Source organism: Coregonus lavaretus (genome assembly GCF_964263955.1).
Source record: "Coregonus lavaretus genome assembly, contig: HAP1_SCAFFOLD_855, whole genome shotgun sequence".
Taxonomy (NCBI): Eukaryota; Metazoa; Chordata; class Actinopteri; order Salmoniformes; family Salmonidae; genus Coregonus; species Coregonus lavaretus.
Window position 1 is genome coordinate 50,871 of NW_028167053.1, and position 18,140 is coordinate 69,010.

Genomic DNA, 18,140 nt, shown 5'->3' on the forward strand with positions numbered 1-18,140 from the left:
TCTGTCAATGCATCCGGTGAAAACCGACTGCTTCGTGCGTGCCCCTTTGTACGGTCGTTGAGCGCGCGCCCTGTTTTAGAGAGAGACCCTGCCCACAGAGAGAGACCCCGCCCACTGAGGGGGACACTGATGACGTCAGATGATTGACGGGTGAGTCAGAGCGTGTCCGTAAAGAAGACGTTTGACTGATCGGGAGGTCAGCCTCTTTTTTTATCCAATGGCGACTAGACCGCAGATCCCCCGGTTGCGGTTGTCTTCCTCGGTTTGTGTATTCCGTATGATATCTCAACGGTGGATAGTTTCGCAGCTTGGAGAGCGTCCTGGACACTCATAGGAACGGGTATGTGAGAATAGCTAAGCTACTAGCCGTTTTTCAGTTGCTTTGTAAAGTGAAGGAGTGGTCGTTTGAAGCTTTATAACGGCTTTGGAACGTAGTTGGAGATGCGGGACGTTTCAGTTTGACAGCTCCAGTTAGCAGTGCAGCTAGCTAACTTAGCCAGTGGGGAAATGGTCCACTGGAGCCCGTAATTCCACTCTCCAGCCATCCCGTTTCAAACAGTAAGCACTGTCCAGGATTTTAATATTGAAATATGCCGTTGCTCCTTGCCAGACACAGGAAGCTAGCATAGCTAGCTATGTCGCTAGTATGCTATCTAAAAGGATAGCAACTGTTGACAGTTACTAGCCAGCGGTTGGCATTACCATGCAGTCAGTTGTGATGTATGCCGCGTTCAAAACAACTGGGAAACTGAGAAATCTCCAACTTCTAACTTCATTGCGTTCAAAACAACTGGGAACTCGGACTGGGAAAAATCGATTTGAAAGGGCTTCATTCTAGAGCTCTGACTATCAGACCTGAAGATCACTGACGTCATTTTAAAAATCTTATTATTCCGAGTTCCCAGATGTTTTGAACGCGGCAGTAGCCTCTGCCGTGTACCCTAGAGAGCCTGTGATGCGACTTTCGCTTTTGGACGTTAAAGGGATACTTCTGGATTTTGGCAATGAGGCCCTTTATCTACTTCCCCAGAGTCAGATGAACTCGTGGATACCATTTTTATGTCTCTGTGTCCAGTATGAAGGAAGTCAGAGGTCGTTTCGCGAGCCAACGCGAACTAGCGTTAGCGCATTGACTGGAAGTCTATGGGTATCTACTAGCATGCTAGCAGATACCCAGTATGTTAGCAGATACCCATAGACTTCCAGTCATTGCGTTAACGCTGTCTCGCGAAACTACCTCTAACTTCCTTCATACGGGACACAGAGACATAAAAATGGTATCCACCTGTTCACCTGACTGGTTAAGTAGATAAAGGGCCTCATTGCCAAAATCCCTAAGTATCCCTTTAACAAGTGGACGTTCTTATCTTAACTCCTCCACATTTACTGGATTGGTTGAACAGTGCAGAAGATAACCTTTTTCTCCTGAAGACCAGTATGTCGGGGATCTAGTTTCAGCCGTTTCTTTAACGCCTGCTGTGTTAGGTTAGTTATGATGTGAGAAGACAGTGGAAATTATAGAAATTGTCATTTATTTATTGACTTAATATTAGTTTAAATATATATTTAGCTAGCTAGCTAGCGGCTTACCAACTACAGTCTTTTTTCTGTACAGACACCCAGCAAGATGATGGTGATGTTTGCCCAAGCGTCAACACTTGTTTTATTATGATGTTTTCTGCAGGAACCAACAAACAGAAGCAACACTTCCAACCATCTGTTCTAGCTACAGCCAGACGTCATGGATTATGTGTGACTCACTAGGATGAACTGACTGTTGAACTGAACTGAGCTGGCCCTGGTTAACATTTGACTTCCTCAGACGAGGAGTGAGTCCCTGTCCCCAACCCTACCTTGGTTCCGCTGCCTGGAGTACACCTACAGCCCTGGGACATGGCCAATCCACACCTGGCTAACCTGGCCTTTGCCTGGGAGAAGTACATGGACTGTCGAGTACAAGGATCAGAGCTACAGGTAGGTCCAGCAGCTAGCCAATATCAAGCCACAGCATAGCTCTGGTCCAGGGCATTACTACGCGTTCCTCTGCTAAGAGGAACAGGCACTACCGACCTGGACCAGAGCTACGCCACAACACAACTCATATGACAGCAGGTCAAAACACAAGTCAGTATAGACCCTAATACACTAAGATAGGGACCCTGGTTTTACCTGAGTCTGCCTTCAGTGTGTTTGGCTCGTCCCATGTTATCAGACATTGGGACCCTGATCCAGAGGTGGATCTGACCATTATGGCAGCTAGCCACAACTCCACATGACAGCTTACGAGCAACTTTTTGCACGATGAAACTGTCATTCACATTACAGCTGTTGCAACATGATCGTTATTGTTGTATGACTTTTAAAAATAGGGTTCTGTCAATGAATAGCACGTGAAATACGCTACTGTAGATGTGGGAAATCCCTGCTGTGGTATACTAGCCTGATATAGAGGCATTGGCTGTAGTACACATGGACACCAGTAGTATAATGGCTTAACGGGATGTTTGCTGCTATTCATTATACCACTTGTCATTACCTAACTGGGTTCTGGTAAGTCACATGGTCTACTTTGTAGATTTTTCCGGTAGGCGATTAGACCAACTCAGGAGCATAAGAATGGTGATCGTTCATCACAGGATTAAGCTGATCGAGGAAAACATTTGTTCAGATCTGTTTCCCCACAAATGACCACGCTCTGTACTCTGCTGCCAGCTTGCCTTAGGTCCACAGACTATCAGCTGGCCTTAGGTCCACAGACTATCAGCTTGCCTTAGGTCCACAGACTATCAGCTTGCCTTAGGTCCACAGACTATCAGTTTGCCTTAGGTCCACAGACTATCAGGTTGCCTTAGGTCCACAGACTATCAGCTTGCCTTAGGTCCACAGACTATCAGCTTGCCTTAGGTCCACAGACTATCAGTTTGCCTTAGGTCCACAGACTATCAGGTTGCCTTAGGTCCACAGACTATCAGCTTGCCTTAGGTCCACAGACTATCAGCTTGCCTTAGGTCCACAGACTATCAGCTTGCCTTAGGTCCACAGACTATCAGCTTGCCTTAGGTCCACAGAAGGTATATATCAGATTGGCTACTTCAGTCACATCATACGTTAAAATAAGGGAAAGTTGCTTCAGCATAACTTTTTTGCAAAGAAACATTAGTTGATAGCAGGCCAGATGGGGAAGCAAAAGAGATAAGATGGTTCAGTCTGTCTAGTTTAGCCTTTATGGCAAAGACAACGCTAGGCTATAGGCTAGTGCAGCCTGTGTGTGAATATGGCAGTGCTCTTCTGTGCCACATCATCAGTGGTATACAGAATTCCGGATGCATTTCTATTTTGGCTACTTGAAGTCTGGATTTACTTGTGAGGTAGCTGTGGTCTGGTGTGGATGCCAAGTGGTAGTTCACTAAAACCTCAATCATGTCTGTCCAAATGGGAACCGAGTAGGTCAGAGGCTCATGAAAAGGCTGTGTGTGTGTGTGTTGTTTGGTTTGTGTGTGTTGACTGGTTTGTGTGTGTGTGTGTTGACTGGTTTGTGTGTGTGTGTGCTGTTTGGTTTGTGTGTGTTGACTGGTTTGTGTGCTGTGTATTGTGTGAGCGTGTGTTGACTGGTCTGTTTAATCTAGTGCTGAGCGATTAACCAAAATGTCTTAGTTTCTTCTGGTTATTAAGCAATGAATTGACAGTTGGTTCAATTAGAAATCAAGTAAAGAACTATGTGGGCCGCTGGGCTGAAGGGAGTTGTAGTTTTCACTAAGCAAAATATTATTCAACCTAGTTCAATGCAGAAACGTGGTAATTAACTACAATGACCATAATCCATTGCGCCTGTTCTTTCTGGTTCGGACAGAGATGGATACACTTTTACGCCTGCTAATTTAGGTTAGATACACACAGACTACATATACCTCAGGAGAGAAACATTTACACACTACAACAACAAGAGAGAGATAGAGACAGTTGGTGAAAGTATGCCTTATCTACTTTGAAGAACTAGTACAATGATTTAGTCAGACAGCTCTGCAGCATACTTTAGGCAGGTTAGCTACGTAGCATGACTAAAGACAGGACAGTACGGGGAGCACAACGTTGTCTGGCTGGCTGCTACTGCCTGAGATGAGATGATGTCTTTAAGGAATGAACAATAATAAAGTCATCAAATAAAAATGTAAGTAATAAACACAACTGAAATATTGTATTATTTCATAGTCATTTCCTATGTTTCCATTTATGTCTACCCAATGTGGACCTGACAGAGACCATGGGACATTTTCAATGTTCTGGCAATTTAATGTTCACTATTGTTGGTGATGGCAATTAGGTTAAAAGTCATGAAATTCCATCTTTCAAAATGTGTATGAACCCTGGCTTTAACTGATACAGCCAGCATGAGACGGACGGACTTAATGTAAGTTACAGCAAAGACGATTAGGCGGGCGTGAGTGTCAACCACAGCTTGCCTGCTGGGTGTCTGTCTGGCCAAGCATGCGAAGCACAGGTCCTTTTCTCCGTTACTAGACTGAGCCCAGCCTTAAGGGCCTAAGTGGAAAAAGTAAATACCAAACGGAGTTTTTAGTTCTGACCTCTCCCAGGCCACCACTACACCATGTGAACCAACTGCACCTCCCCCTCCTCTCCTCCTGGTACCTCTCACCCCGGTGAACCAACTGCACCTCCCCCTCCTCTCCCCCTGGTACCTCTCACCCCGGTGAACCAGCTGCACCTCCCCCTCCTCTCCCCCTGGTACCTCTCACCCCGTGACCGTGAGTCCTCAACGGAGAGATCACCAGACTCAGATTAGGCTGTTCAACCGCCAGAGGAAAGCCTGGGATTGGACTGCAGACCCAGAGCAGAGCCACAGATCTAGGATCAGGTCCCCTGTTGTCCATTTAATCCTATTTATTATGATCAGAAGGCAAAGCTGACCCTAGATCAGAAATGCCTTTATGAATCCCGGCCCTATCCTGGATATTCACAGCATAACATAGTCAGTGGACTCGTAGTGCTTTGCTCTGTGTCATACTGAGGCTTAATAATGCTTTTGTCAAGGGGAAGTCACAAGATCTCTTATTTCTATGGAGATATACTGGGCCTTTTTTAACGATGACCTAGTTTTTTACTGTAGGTTTCGTGCTTTACAAAGGAGATGAGGTGTCCTCCATAGAAATAACATCTATTTGTAATGTGTCCTCCGCTCCATTGATATATCAGTCAGGCTAGTAGCTGAAGCTGAGTTCAGCTCTGTCCGAACTAAGGCTTTCCAGTGCCACGGTCCTCAGTCCTCTGACTGAGTGGTTAGTGGTGTGTTAGCCACTAGGACTGGGGTCTGGGATGATTCTGGGGTAAGTGTTTGAAAAGCGGAGAGGCATTTTTGTGCATTTGGATATTAAAGCTAATTTACCTTTCGGTGCAAGTTGTCCTCTCTCGTCTCTCCCTCATTGACTGAAGAGAGGAGAGAAGAGGAGCAGTCATGGACGGAGAGAGAAGTGACTAGATGGTGCCGACAGACATGGTCGCCCTGTTTCTAGCTCCTACCCAACTTTGCAGTATGTATTTTTTTGTGTTATTTCTTACATTATTTACTCAGAACATTTCTAGTATTATAACCTACAGCCGAAAAGTACTTTTGGACATTAGATTGGCGGTCACTCACCAGAAATGTGACTTCCCTGAACTGGATCCGGGGTCTGGCAGGTGGCTTAGTGGTTAAGAGCGTTGTGCCAGTAACCGAAAGGTCGCTGGTTCTAATCCCCGAGCCGACTAGGTGAAAAATCTGTCGATGTGCCCTTGAGCAAGGCACTTAACCCTAATTGCTCCTGTAAGTCGTTCTGGATAGGAGCGTCTGCTAAATGACTAAAATGTAAAATGTTTGGACTTCCTCAGGCAGGCCCATTCATCCCGGGTGCTACACCATAATGTCGATGCCAGAGAAGTGGGTTGTAGTCAGGCTCAGGCAGCGAGCAAAACATCCACCACGTCCGAGTATATTACCGGCTAACGTTCAGTCCCTGGACAATACAGGATATTACTGGCTAACGTTCAGTCCCTGGACAATACAGTATATTACTGGCTAACGTTCAGTCCCTGGACAATACAGTATATTACTGGCTAACGTTCAGTCCCTGGACAATACAGTATATTACTGGCTAACGTTCAGTCCCTGGACAATACAGTAGACTAGCTCAGAGTGAGGATCTACTTCCAGAGAGACTTCAGGGACTGGAACATGCTCTGTTTTACGTAATCATGGCTCTCTCCAGATATATTGTCTAGTGTTGGGAATTGCCAGGGACCTCCACAATACGATATCGCGATGCTTAGGTGCCGATACCCCTATAGGCAGAAACTTAAGCGGACTGTTCAACGTTGGTCTGACCAATCGGAATCTATGCTTCAAGACTGTTTTTGATCATGCGGACTGGGGCATTTTCCAGGTCGCCTCTGGGAATAGTATCGACATATCCACTGACTCTGTGACTGGGTTCACCAGGAAGTGACTGGGTTCACCAGGAAGTGACTGGGTTCACCAGGAAGTGCATAGAGGATGTTGTACCTACTGTGACGATTAGAATTTTTCCAAACCAGAAACCGTGGATAGATGGCAGCATTCGTGCAGCAACCACCACATTTAACCACGTTAAGGTGACTGGGAACATGGACGTGAACAAACAGACCAGCTGTGACTTCCGCAAGGCAAAAACGACAGTACAGGGACATAATGGAGTCCCAATTCAACAGCTCAGACATGAGACGCATGTGGAAGGGACTCCAAACAATCACTGATGATAAAGGGAAAGACATCCGTGTTGCGGACACCAACGCCTCGCTCCTGGACACCAACGCCTCGCTCCTGGACACCAACGCCTCGCTCCTGGACACCAACGCCTCGCTCCTGGACAAACTATACACATTTGCCCGCTTCGAGGAAAACAACATTTGCAAACATCTGCACACAATACCCTATAATGACAAAGCAAAAATAGGTTTTTAGAAACGTTTACAAATTTAATAAAAATATTTTAAAAAGATACCTTATTTACATAAGTATTCAGACCGTTTGCTATGACACTCGAAATTATAATAATAATAATATGCCATTTAGCAGACGCTTTTATCCAAAGCGACTTACAGAAATTGAGCTCCGGTGCATCCTGTTTCCATTGATCATCCTTGAGATGTTACTACAACTTGATTGGAGTCCATCTGTGGTAAATTCAATTGATTGGACATGATTTGGAAAGGCACACATCTGTCTATAAAAGGTCCCACAGTTGACAGTGCATGTCAGAGCAAAAACCAAGCCATGTGGTCGAAGGATGAACGTGGTACCTTCAGGCGTTTGGAAATTGCTCCTAAGGATGAACCAGACTTGTGGAGGTCTACAATTTATTTACGTTGTAGAAAACACACAGGTACATGGATCATGTAGTAACCAAAAAAGTGTTAAACAAATCAAAATATATTTTATATTTGAGATTCTTCAACTAGACACCCTTTGCCTTGATGACAACTTTGCACACGCTTGGCATTCTCTCAACCAGCTTCATGAGGTAGTCACCTGGAATGCATTTCAATTAACAGGTGTGCCTTCTTAAAAGGTAATTTGTGGAATTTCTTTCCTTCTTAATGTGTTTGAGCCAATCAGTTGTGTTGTGACAAGGTAGGGGGGGGGGGGGGGGGGTATACAGAAGATAGCCCTATTTGGTAAAAGACCAAGTCCATATTATGGCAAGAATAAATGCTTCACAGAGTTCAAGTCACAGACACATCTCAACATCAACTGTTCAGAATAGACTGTGTGAATCAGGCCTACATGGTCGAATTGCTGCAAAGAAACCACTACTAAAGGACACCAAGAAGAAGAAGGGACTTGCTTGGGCCAAGAAACACGAGCAATGGACATTAGACCGGTGGAAATCTGTCCTTTGGTCTGATGAATCCAAATGTGAGATTTTTGGTTCCAACCGCTTTGCCTTTGTGAGACGCAGAGTAGGTGAACGGATGATCTCCGAATGTGTGGTTCCCACCGTGAAGCATGTAGGAGGAGGTGTGATGGTGTGGGAGTGCTTTGCTGGTGACACTGTCTGTGATTTATTTAGAATTCAATGCACACTTAACCAGCATGCCTACCACAGCATTCTGCAGCGATACGCCATCCCATCTGGTTTGCGCTTAGTGGGACTATCATTTGTTTTTCAACACGACAATGACCCAACACACCTCCAGGCTGTGTAAGGGCTATTTGACCAAGAAGGAGAGTGATGGAGTGCTGCATCAGATGACCTGGCCTCCACAATCACCCGACCTCAACCCAATTTGAGATGGTTTGGGATGAGTTGGACCGCAGAGTGAAGGAAAAGCATCCAACAAGTGCTCAGCATATGTGGGAGCTCCTTCAAGAATGTTGGAAAAGGATGGCTACTTTGAAGAATCTTTTTGATTCTTTGATTTGTTTAACACTTTTTTGGTTACTACATGATTCCATATGTGTTATTTCATAGTTTTGATGTCTTCACTGTTATTCTACAATGTAGAAAATAGTAAAAATATAGAAAAACCCTTGAATGAGTAGGTGTGTCCAAACCTTTTGACTGTTGTATATACTGTATTCTAGTCATGGCTCAAACTATATAACTGCTGTACCTTTTTTCTATTCATGTAGTGTCTATGCATACCATTCACATACATATACAGTATATTTATATTATAGACTGTGTATTGTGGTCCTCTGTAGCTCAGCTAGTAGAGCACGGCGCTTGTAACGCCAAGGTAGTGGGTTCGATCCCCGGGACCACCCTTACACAAAAAATATAAAAGAATGTATGCACACATGACTGTAAGTCGCTTTGGATAGAAGCGTCTGCTAAATGGCTTATTATTATTATATTATTATTATTGTATTGCTCGATACGGCTGCGTTGTCGGTGCTAGAAACAATCATTTCACTGCACTTGCGACAACATCAGAATTACTACTACTCATGTCCCCAGTTGCCATGGAGATCCACAAGCCCAGATGTAACAACAGAGTAACAACAGAGTAGCAGCAGAGTTGTAGCAGCAGCTGCATCGGTGGGTTCTCTCCTCTGAGTTATCGTCATGGCTTGTTTTATGACAGGATTGCTACTATCTGTGTTTTGTGTGCTTCTCTCTCATTCACAGCACATAGCAGTCCACACACTGATGACCGTGTTGGTAGCATCTTCCTCTCTCTCTGGGTATAATTAATCTTGTTTCATCACTGCTGCTCTCTCCTCATCTCCTCTCCTCTGATAACAAACAGCTCTCTCCTCATCTCCTCTCCTCTGATAACAAACAGCTCTCTCCTCATCTCCTCTCCTCTGATAACAAACAGCTCTCTCCTCATCTCCTCTCCTCTGATCACAAACAGCTCTCTCCTCATCTCCTCTCCTCTGATAACAAACAGCTCTCTCCTCATCTCCTCTCCTCTGATAACAAACAGCTCTCTCCTCATCTCCTCTCCTCTGATAACAAACAGCTCTCTCCTCATCTCCTCTCCTCTGATAACAAACAGCTCTCTCCTCATCTCCTCTCCTCTGATAACAAACAGCTCTCTCCTCATCTCCTCCTCTGATAACAAACAGCTCTCTCCTCATCTCCTCCTCTGATAACAAACAGCTCTCTCCTCATCTCCTCTCCTCTGATAACAAACAGCTCTCTCCTCATCTCTCCTCATCTCCTCCTCTGATAACAAACAGCTCTCTCCTCATCTCCTCTCCTCTGATAACAAACAGCTCTCTCCTCATCTCCTCTTCTCTGATAACAAACAGCTCTCTCCTCATCTCCTCTCCTCTGATAACAAACAGCTCTCTCCTCATCTCCTCTCCTCTGATAACAAACAGCTCTCTCCTCATCTCCTCCTCTGATAACAAACAGCTCTCTCCTCATCTCCTCTCCTCTGATAACAAACAGCTCGCTCCTCATCTCCTCTCCTCTGATAACAAACAGCTCTCTCCTCATCTCTCCTCATCTCCTCCTCTGATAACAAACAGCTCTCTCCTCATCTCCTCTCCTCTGATAACAAACAGCTCTCTCCTCATCTCCTCCTCTGATAACAAACAGCTCTCTCCTCATCTCCTCTCCTCTGATAACAAACAGCTCGCTCCTCATCTCCTCTCCTCTGATAACAAACAGCTCTCTCCTCATCTCTCCTCATCTCCTCCTCTGATAACAAACAGCTCTCTCCTCATCTCCTCTCCTCTGATAACAAACAGCTCTCTCCTCATCTCCTCTTCTCTGATAACAAACAGCTCTCTCCTCATCTCCTTTCCTCTCCTCTGATAACAAACAGCTCTCTCCTCATCTCCTCTCCTCTGATAACAAACAGCTCTCTCCTCATCTCCTCTCCTCTGATAACAAACAGCTCTCTCCTCATCTCCTCTCCTCTGATAACAAACAGCTCTCTCCTCATCTCCTCTCCTCTGATAACAAACAGCTCTCTCCTCATCTCTCCTCTGATAACAAACAGCTCTCTCCTCATCTCTCCTCTCCTCTGATAACAAACAGCTCTCTCCTCTCCTCTCCTCTGATAACAAACAGCTCTCTCCTCATCTCCTCTCCTCTGATAACAAACAGCTCTCTCCTCATCTCCTCTCCTCTGATAACAAACAGCTCTCTCCTCATCTCCTCTCCTCTGATAACAAACAGCTCTCTCCTCATCTCCTCCTCTGATAACAAACAGCTCTCTCCTCATCTCCTCCTCTGATAACAAACAGCTCTCTCCTCATCTCTCCTCATCCCCTCTCCTCTCCTCTGATAACAAACAGCTCTCTCCTCATCTCCTCCTCTGATAACAAACAGCTCTCTCCTCTCCTCTCCTCTGATAACAAACAGCTCTCTCCTCTCCTCTGATAACAAACAGCTCTCTCCTCATCTCCTCTCCTCTGATAACAAACAGCTCTCTCCTCATCTCCTCTCCTCTGATAACAAACAGCTCTCTCCTCATCTCCTCCTCTGATAACAAACAGCTCTCTCCTCATCTCCTCCTCTGATAACAAACAGCTCTCTCCTCATCTCTCCTCATCCCCTCTCCTCTCCTCTGATAACAAACAGCTCTCTCCTCCTCTCCTCTGATAACAAACAGCTCTCTCCTCATCTCCTCCTCTGATAACAAACAGCTCTCTCCTCATCTCCTCCTCTGATAACAAACAGCTCTCTCCTCATCTCCTCTCCTCTCCTCTGATAACAAACAGCTCTCTCCTCTCCTCTGATAACAAACAGCTCTCTCCTCATCTCCTCTCCTCTGATAACAAACAGCTCTCTCCTCATCTCCTCCTCTGATAACAAACAGCTCTCTCCTCATCTCCTCCTCTGATAACAAACAGCTCTCTCCTCATCTCTCCTCATCTCCTCTCCTCTCCTCTGATAACAAACAGCTCTCTCCTCTCCTCTGATAACAAACAGCTCTCTCCTCATCTCCTCTCCTCTGATAACAAACAGCTCTCTCCTCATCTCCTCTCCTCTGATAACAAACAGCTCTCTCCTCATCTCCTCCTCTGATAACAAACAGCTCTCTCCTCATCTCCTCCTCTGATAACAAACAGCTCTCTCCTCATCTCTCCTCATCTCCTCTCCTCTCCTCTGATAACAAACAGCTCTCTCCTCATCTCCTCTCCTCTCCTCTGATAACAAACAGCTCTCTCCTCCTCTCCTCCTCTGATAACAAACAGCTCGCTCCTCATCTCCTCTCCTCTGATAACAAACAGCTCTCTCCTCATCTCCTCTCCTCTCATCTGATAACAAACAGCTCTCTCCTCTCCTCTCCTCTCCTCTCCTCTCCTCTCCTCTCCTCTCCTCTCCTCTCCTCTCCTCTCCTCTCCTCTCCTCTCCTCTCCTCTCCTCTCCTCTCCTCTCCTCTCCTCTCCTCTCCTCTCCTCTGTCTCTCACCTGATAGCAAGCAGAGCTGTGCTGTTCGCACCATGTCTCTGTATGTCTCTGCCTCAGTGGATCAGTGTAACATGATAACAGCTGTGCTGTATCGACATGCTTCTGTCCCAGTGTATGTAGTTATCTGTATCATGGAGGCTGTCTCTGTCTTGTTGTATTTAAGTAGAGGCCCTCCCTATTGGCCTGGTGCCTGTACTGCAGAGGGCTACGATTGATTGTGTGTATCAGTGTGAGTGTGTGTGTGTGTGTGTACTCGACGACCCTGCAATTCTCTTCTCTCTCTGTTGTGCTGATGTCAGCTGTTTTCAATAGTTACCCAGCTGTGTGATGGAGACACACAGTGATAGGCCGGCCCACACACACAGACTGTGTATCTGTCTCAAATCAAATGTTCAAACCAAATGTTATTTGTCACATGCTTCGTAAACCAGCAGGTGTAGACTAACAATGAAATACTTACAGGCCGTTCCCAAGGCAACGCAGAGGGAATAAGAATGACGAAATAATAACACCAGAATAAATACACGATGAGTAACGATAACTTGGCTATGTACACGGGGTACCAGTACTGAGTCCATTTGCAGGGGTACAAGGTAGTTGAGGTAAATATGAACATAAACCCTGCCATCCAGGACCGTTTATACCAGGCGGTGTCAGAAGAAGGCCTTAAAAAAAGACTCCAGCCACCCAAGTCATAGACTTCTCTCTCTGCTACCGCACGGCAAGCGGTACCGGAGCGCTAAGTCTGGAACCAAAAGGACCCTGAACAGCTTCTACCTCCAAGCCATAAGACTACAAAATAGTTAACCAAATAGCTACCTGGACTAACTGCATTGACCCTTTTAGCGCTAACTCTTTTTGACTACCCTGGACTCTTTTTTTGTTGTACTTTTTACCCCTTTTTCTCCCCAATTAGTCTTGTCCCATAGCTGCAACTCCCTTAGGGACTCGGGAGAGTCGAAGGTCGAGAGCCATGCGTCCTCCGAAACACGACCCTGCCAAGCCGCACTGCTTCTTGACACACTGCTCGCTTAACCCGGAAGCTAGCCACACCAAACACCGTCCAGCTGGCCACCGTGTCAGCATGCATGCGCCCGGCCTGCCACAGGAGTCGCTAGAGCGCGATAGGGGAAGGACTTCCCGACCGGCCAAACCCTCCCCTAACCTGGACGACGCTGGGCCAATTGTGCGCCGCCTCATGGGGTCTCCTGGTCGCGGCCGGCTGCGGCACAGCCCGGGATCGAACCCAGATCTGTAGTGACGCCTCAAGCACTGCAGTGCCTTAGACCGCTGTGCACACTCGGGAGGCCACCCGCTGGACTCTACCCCCCCCCCGCTAGACTCTACCCCCCACCAGCTGGGTTCTCCCATCTCCACAGAGGAACTCTGGAGCTCTGTCAGGATGACCATTGGGTTCTTGGTCACCTCCCTGACCAAGACTCTTCTATCTCGATTGCTCAGTTTGGCCGGGCAGCCAGTTCTAGGAAGAGTCTTGTTGGTTCCAAACTTCTTCCATTTAAGAATGATGGAGGCCACTGTGTTCTTGGGGACCTTCTATGCTGCAGAAATGTTTTGGTACCCTTCCCCAGATCTGTGCCTCGACACAATCCTGTCTCGGAGCTCTACGGACAATTCCTTCGACCTCATGGCTTGGTTTTTGCTCTGACATGCACTGTCAACTGTGGGACCTTATATAGACAGGTGTGTGCCTTCCCAAATCATGTCCAATCAATTGAATTTACCACAGGTGGACTCCAATCAAGTTTTAGAAACATCTCAAGGATTATCAATGGAAACAGGATGCACCTGAGCTCTGTTTCGAGTCTCATAGCAAAGGGTCTGAATACTTCTGTAAATTAGGTATTTCCCTTTCTTTTTTTTTCTTCTAAAAACCAGTTTTCGCTTTGTCATTATGGGTGTGTGTAGATTGATAAGGAGATTATTTTTAAAAAATCCATTTTAGAATGAGTCTGTAACAAAATGTGGAAAAAGTCAAGGGGTCTGAATACTTTCAGAGTACACTGTATATGTACATATTTACCTTGTACCCCTGTACATTGACTCTGTACTGGTAACCCCTTGTATATAGCCATGTTATTACCTCTTACCCCTGCACATCGACTCGATATTGGGAACCCCTTGTGTATATGTTATTTCCTGGTAGCCCATATATATATATATATATATATATATATATATATATATATTAGGGCTGTCAAATGATTAAAATTTTTAATCAAATTAATCAGAATTTTCAGTGGATTAATCATGATTAATCACTATTTGCAATTACACCTGAATCCTAACCATTTCTTTTCTGAAATGCATACCAAAAGATAAATAACAGGACACAGATACATAATTTTCAGTGAGTCCGCTGTCAGCAAGACTCACTGTGACACTTCTCTGCACCATGTGAGCGACACAGTTCATGTGTTCATAGCGTGTAAGTCGAATTGCGGCAACCATGTTGCGTGCACTGTCAGTCCCAATGGTTGTAGTCTTGCCCTCGATGTCCCACTCACGTGCAACAGACAGGAACTGTTCTTTACAAGCCTCCGCAAAATGACGCTCCTCAGTTTTTAATATAGTCAGCGCAAAAGACTTCAGTTCCCACGTGTCACTGATTAAATGTGCAGTTACTCCGAGGTAATTGTTGTTACTCACTGATGTCCAATGGTCTCCTGTCAGGGCGATATGATTTACTTGAGCCAAGACCTCTTTCCTTTTTTCTTTTTCGTTTTCATAGAGCTCGTGGATTTTCTTCATAACTGTGGCTCTTGACGGTGGCTTATAGAATGAGTCTTGAGACGCCACTTGCAAAACATCAAGGAAACCTGAGTCTTCTACAATGCTAATGGGTCTACAATCCTTTGCAATCCATTTTGCTATTGTGTTGGTCAAATTATCTGAGGTTGATTTTGTTAATTGCCTGCAAACATTCAGCGTGGTCTGGCGCAAACCACTTGCTGAATCTGACGGCCCAGCAAACGCATGTTTGGCGTTGACATGGTACTTCAAGCTTGAACAGCTCCGGTGAAATTGAAACTCCTTCTTACAAATCTTGCAAATAACCTTGTACTTGTTAACTGTACCATCATCATTCTTTTTATATTTGAATCCGTCAATAGGCCCACTTTGCTCACCTTGCTCCATCTCGCCTCTAGCTCCCAACCACTTTCCTGACCTGAATAATTTGTCACACTGCGCATGCGTGAAATGCGTTAAAAAAATTGACGTAATTAACAGCAAACAACTAATTAACGTCGTTAACGCGCTATTTTTGACAGCCCTAATATATATATATATATATATATATATATACCACCGTTCAAAAGTTTGGGGTCACTAAGAAATGTCCTTGTTTTTGAAAGAAAAGCAATTTCTTTTGTCCATTTTAAAATAACATCAAATTGATCAGAAATACAGTGTAGACATTGTTAATGTTGTAAATGGCTATTGTAGCTGGAAACTGCTGATTTTTTAATGGAATATCTACATAGGAGTACAGAGGCCCATTATCAGCAACCATCAGTCCAGTGTTCCAATGGCATGTTGTGTTTGCTAATCCAAGTTTATCATTTTAAAAGGCTAATTGATCATTAGAAAACCCTTTTGCAATTATGTTAGCACAGCTGAAAACTGTTAAAGATTAAAGAAGCAATAAAACTGGCCTTCTTGAGACTAGTTGAGTATCTGGAGCATCAGCAATTGTGGGTTCGATTACAGGCCAGAAACAAATAACTTTCTTCTGAAACTCGTCAGTCTATTCTTGTTCTGAGAAATGAAGGCTATTCCATGCGAGAAATTGCCAAGAAACTGAAGATCTCGTACAACACTGTGTACTACTCCCTTCACAGAACAGCGCAAACTGGCTCTAACCAGAATAGAAAGAGGAGTAGGAGGCCCCGGTGCACAACTGAGCAAGAGGACAAATACATTAGAGTGTCTAGTTTGAGAAAGACGCCTCACAGGTCCTCAACTGGCAGCTTCATTAAATAGTGAAGAGACGACTCCGGGATGCTGACCTTCTAGGCAGAGTTACAAAGAAAAAGCCATATTTCAGACAGCCCATCTTAATCTTTTCTGTTTGGTGGCCAGTCTGAAATATGGCTTTTTCTTTGCAACTCTGCCTAGAAGGTCAGCATCCCGGAGTCGCCTCTTCACTGTTGATGTTGAGACTGGTGTTTTGTGGGTATTGGCCCCTCGGCTTTGTGAATGTTAACCTGTTAAAAGGTCTTACTCACATTGGCTACGGAGAGCTTGATCACACAGTCGTCCATCTGTCTCCTGTCTGTCTGTCTGTCTCATAGACTGCTCTATCTGTATCCTGTCTGTCTCATAGACTGCTCTATCTGTATCCTGTCTGTCTGTCTCATAGACTGCTCTATCTGTATCCTGTCTGTCTGTCTCATAGACTGCTCTATCTGTATCCTGTCTGTCTGTCTCATAGACTGCTCTATCTGTATCCTGTCTGTCTGTCTCATAGACTGCTCTATCTGTCTCCTGTCTGTCTGTCTCATAGACTGCTCTATCTGTATCCTGTCTGTCTGTCTCATAGACTGCTCTATCTGTATCCTGTCTGTCTGTCTCATAGACTGCTCTATCTGTCTCCTGTCTGTCTGTCTCATAGACTGCTCTATCTGTATCCTGTCTGTCTGTCTCTCTAGCCTCCTGTTCTCAGCTGAAAGCTAGTTAATGTTCTGTCTGTGTACATTCATACTATGCATGTCAGTTACCTTGTAGGCTACATCTTCTCACACATGATCATGTCATGAGGATGATGTAACCAGTTGTGTTCTCCTGTCCGCCCCAACAACACGTTACGCTACAGGACCAGTTCTGTAGCGACTCCAGCCTGGGAATACTGAGCACAGTGACTCACAACAGAACAGAACAGCAGGCATCTATCATTCAGAACCTGCAGACAGATGGGGGTTCAGGAACAGCTTCAGAACCTGCAGACAGATGGGGTTTCAGGAACAGCTTCAGAACCTGCAGACAGATGGGGGTTCAGGAACAGCTTCAGAACCTGCAGACAGATGGGGGTTCAGGAACAGCTTCAGAACCTGCAGACAGATGGGGGTTCAGGAACAGCTTCAGAACCTGCAGACAGATGGGGGTTCAGGAACAGCTTCAGAACCTGCAGACAGATGGGGGTTCAGGAACAGCTTCAGAACCTGCAGACAGATGGGGGTTTCAGGAACAGCTTCAGAACCTGCAGACAGATGGGGGTTCAGGAACAGCTTCAGAACCTGCAGACAGATGGGGTTTCAGGAACAGCTTCAGAACCTGCAGACAGATGGGGTTTCGGGAACAGCTTCAGAACCTGCAGACAGATGGGGGTTCAGGAACAGCTTCAGAACCTGCAGACAGATGGGGGTTCAGGAACAGCTTCAGAACCTGCAAACAGATGGGGTTTCAGGAACAGCTTCAGAACCTGCAGACAGATGGGGTTTCAGGAACAGCTTCAGAACCTGCAGACAGATGGGGTTTCAGGAACAGCTTCAGAACCTGCAGACAGATGGGGTTTCAGGAACAGCTTCAGAACCTGCAGACAGATGGGGGTTCAGGAACAGCTTCAGAACCTGCAGACAGATGGGGTTTCAGGAACAGCTTCAGAACCTGCAGACAGATGGGGTTTCGGGAACAGCTTCAGAACCTGCAGACAGATGGGGGTTCAGGAACAGCTTCAGAACCTGCAGACAGATGGGGGTTCAGGAACAGCTTCAGAACCTGCAGACAGATGGGGTTTCAGGAACAGCTTCAGAACCTGCAGACAGATGGGGTTTCAGGAACAGCTTCAGAACCTGCAGACAGATGGGGTTTCAGGAACAGCTTCAGAACCTGCAGACAGATGGGGTTTCAGGAACAGCTTCAGAACCTGCAGACAGATGGGGTTTCAGGAACAGCTTCAGAACCTGCAGACAGATGGGGTTTCAGGAACAGCTTCGGGACGGATTCCAGTATCACGGCTGAAGTGAAATATTTGAAAAGAAGTTGTGTTTAATGTTTCACATGAATCTACAGTAGCTAGACTCCTCTGATACACAGAACAGGATGCATCAAATGGAGGCCTCTCCTATGTTCAGGACAGCTGGCTGCAGACAGTGTTTCAGGAATATTTTGGGGATTCATTCCAGTATTTTGGCTGGAAAAATTAGGAAGCATCCTTCACATCAGGACAATGCTTTTAGCCTTTAAAACACACACACACACACACACACACACACA

At 45.6% G+C, this 18,140-nt stretch overlaps 1 long non-coding RNA gene across 1 annotated transcript in view; it reads left to right on the forward strand.

Moving 5' to 3' along the window:
• The first annotated feature begins 252 nt into the window (after positions 1-252).
• Positions 253-18,140, forward strand: part of LOC311113942 — a 28,958-nt gene continuing 11,070 nt past the window's right edge. Inside the window, exons 1-2 of the long non-coding RNA XR_014611060.1 lie at positions 253-340; positions 1,685-1,974. This is a non-coding gene — a long non-coding RNA (uncharacterized lncRNA). The remainder of the gene's footprint in view (positions 341-1,684; positions 1,975-18,140) is intronic.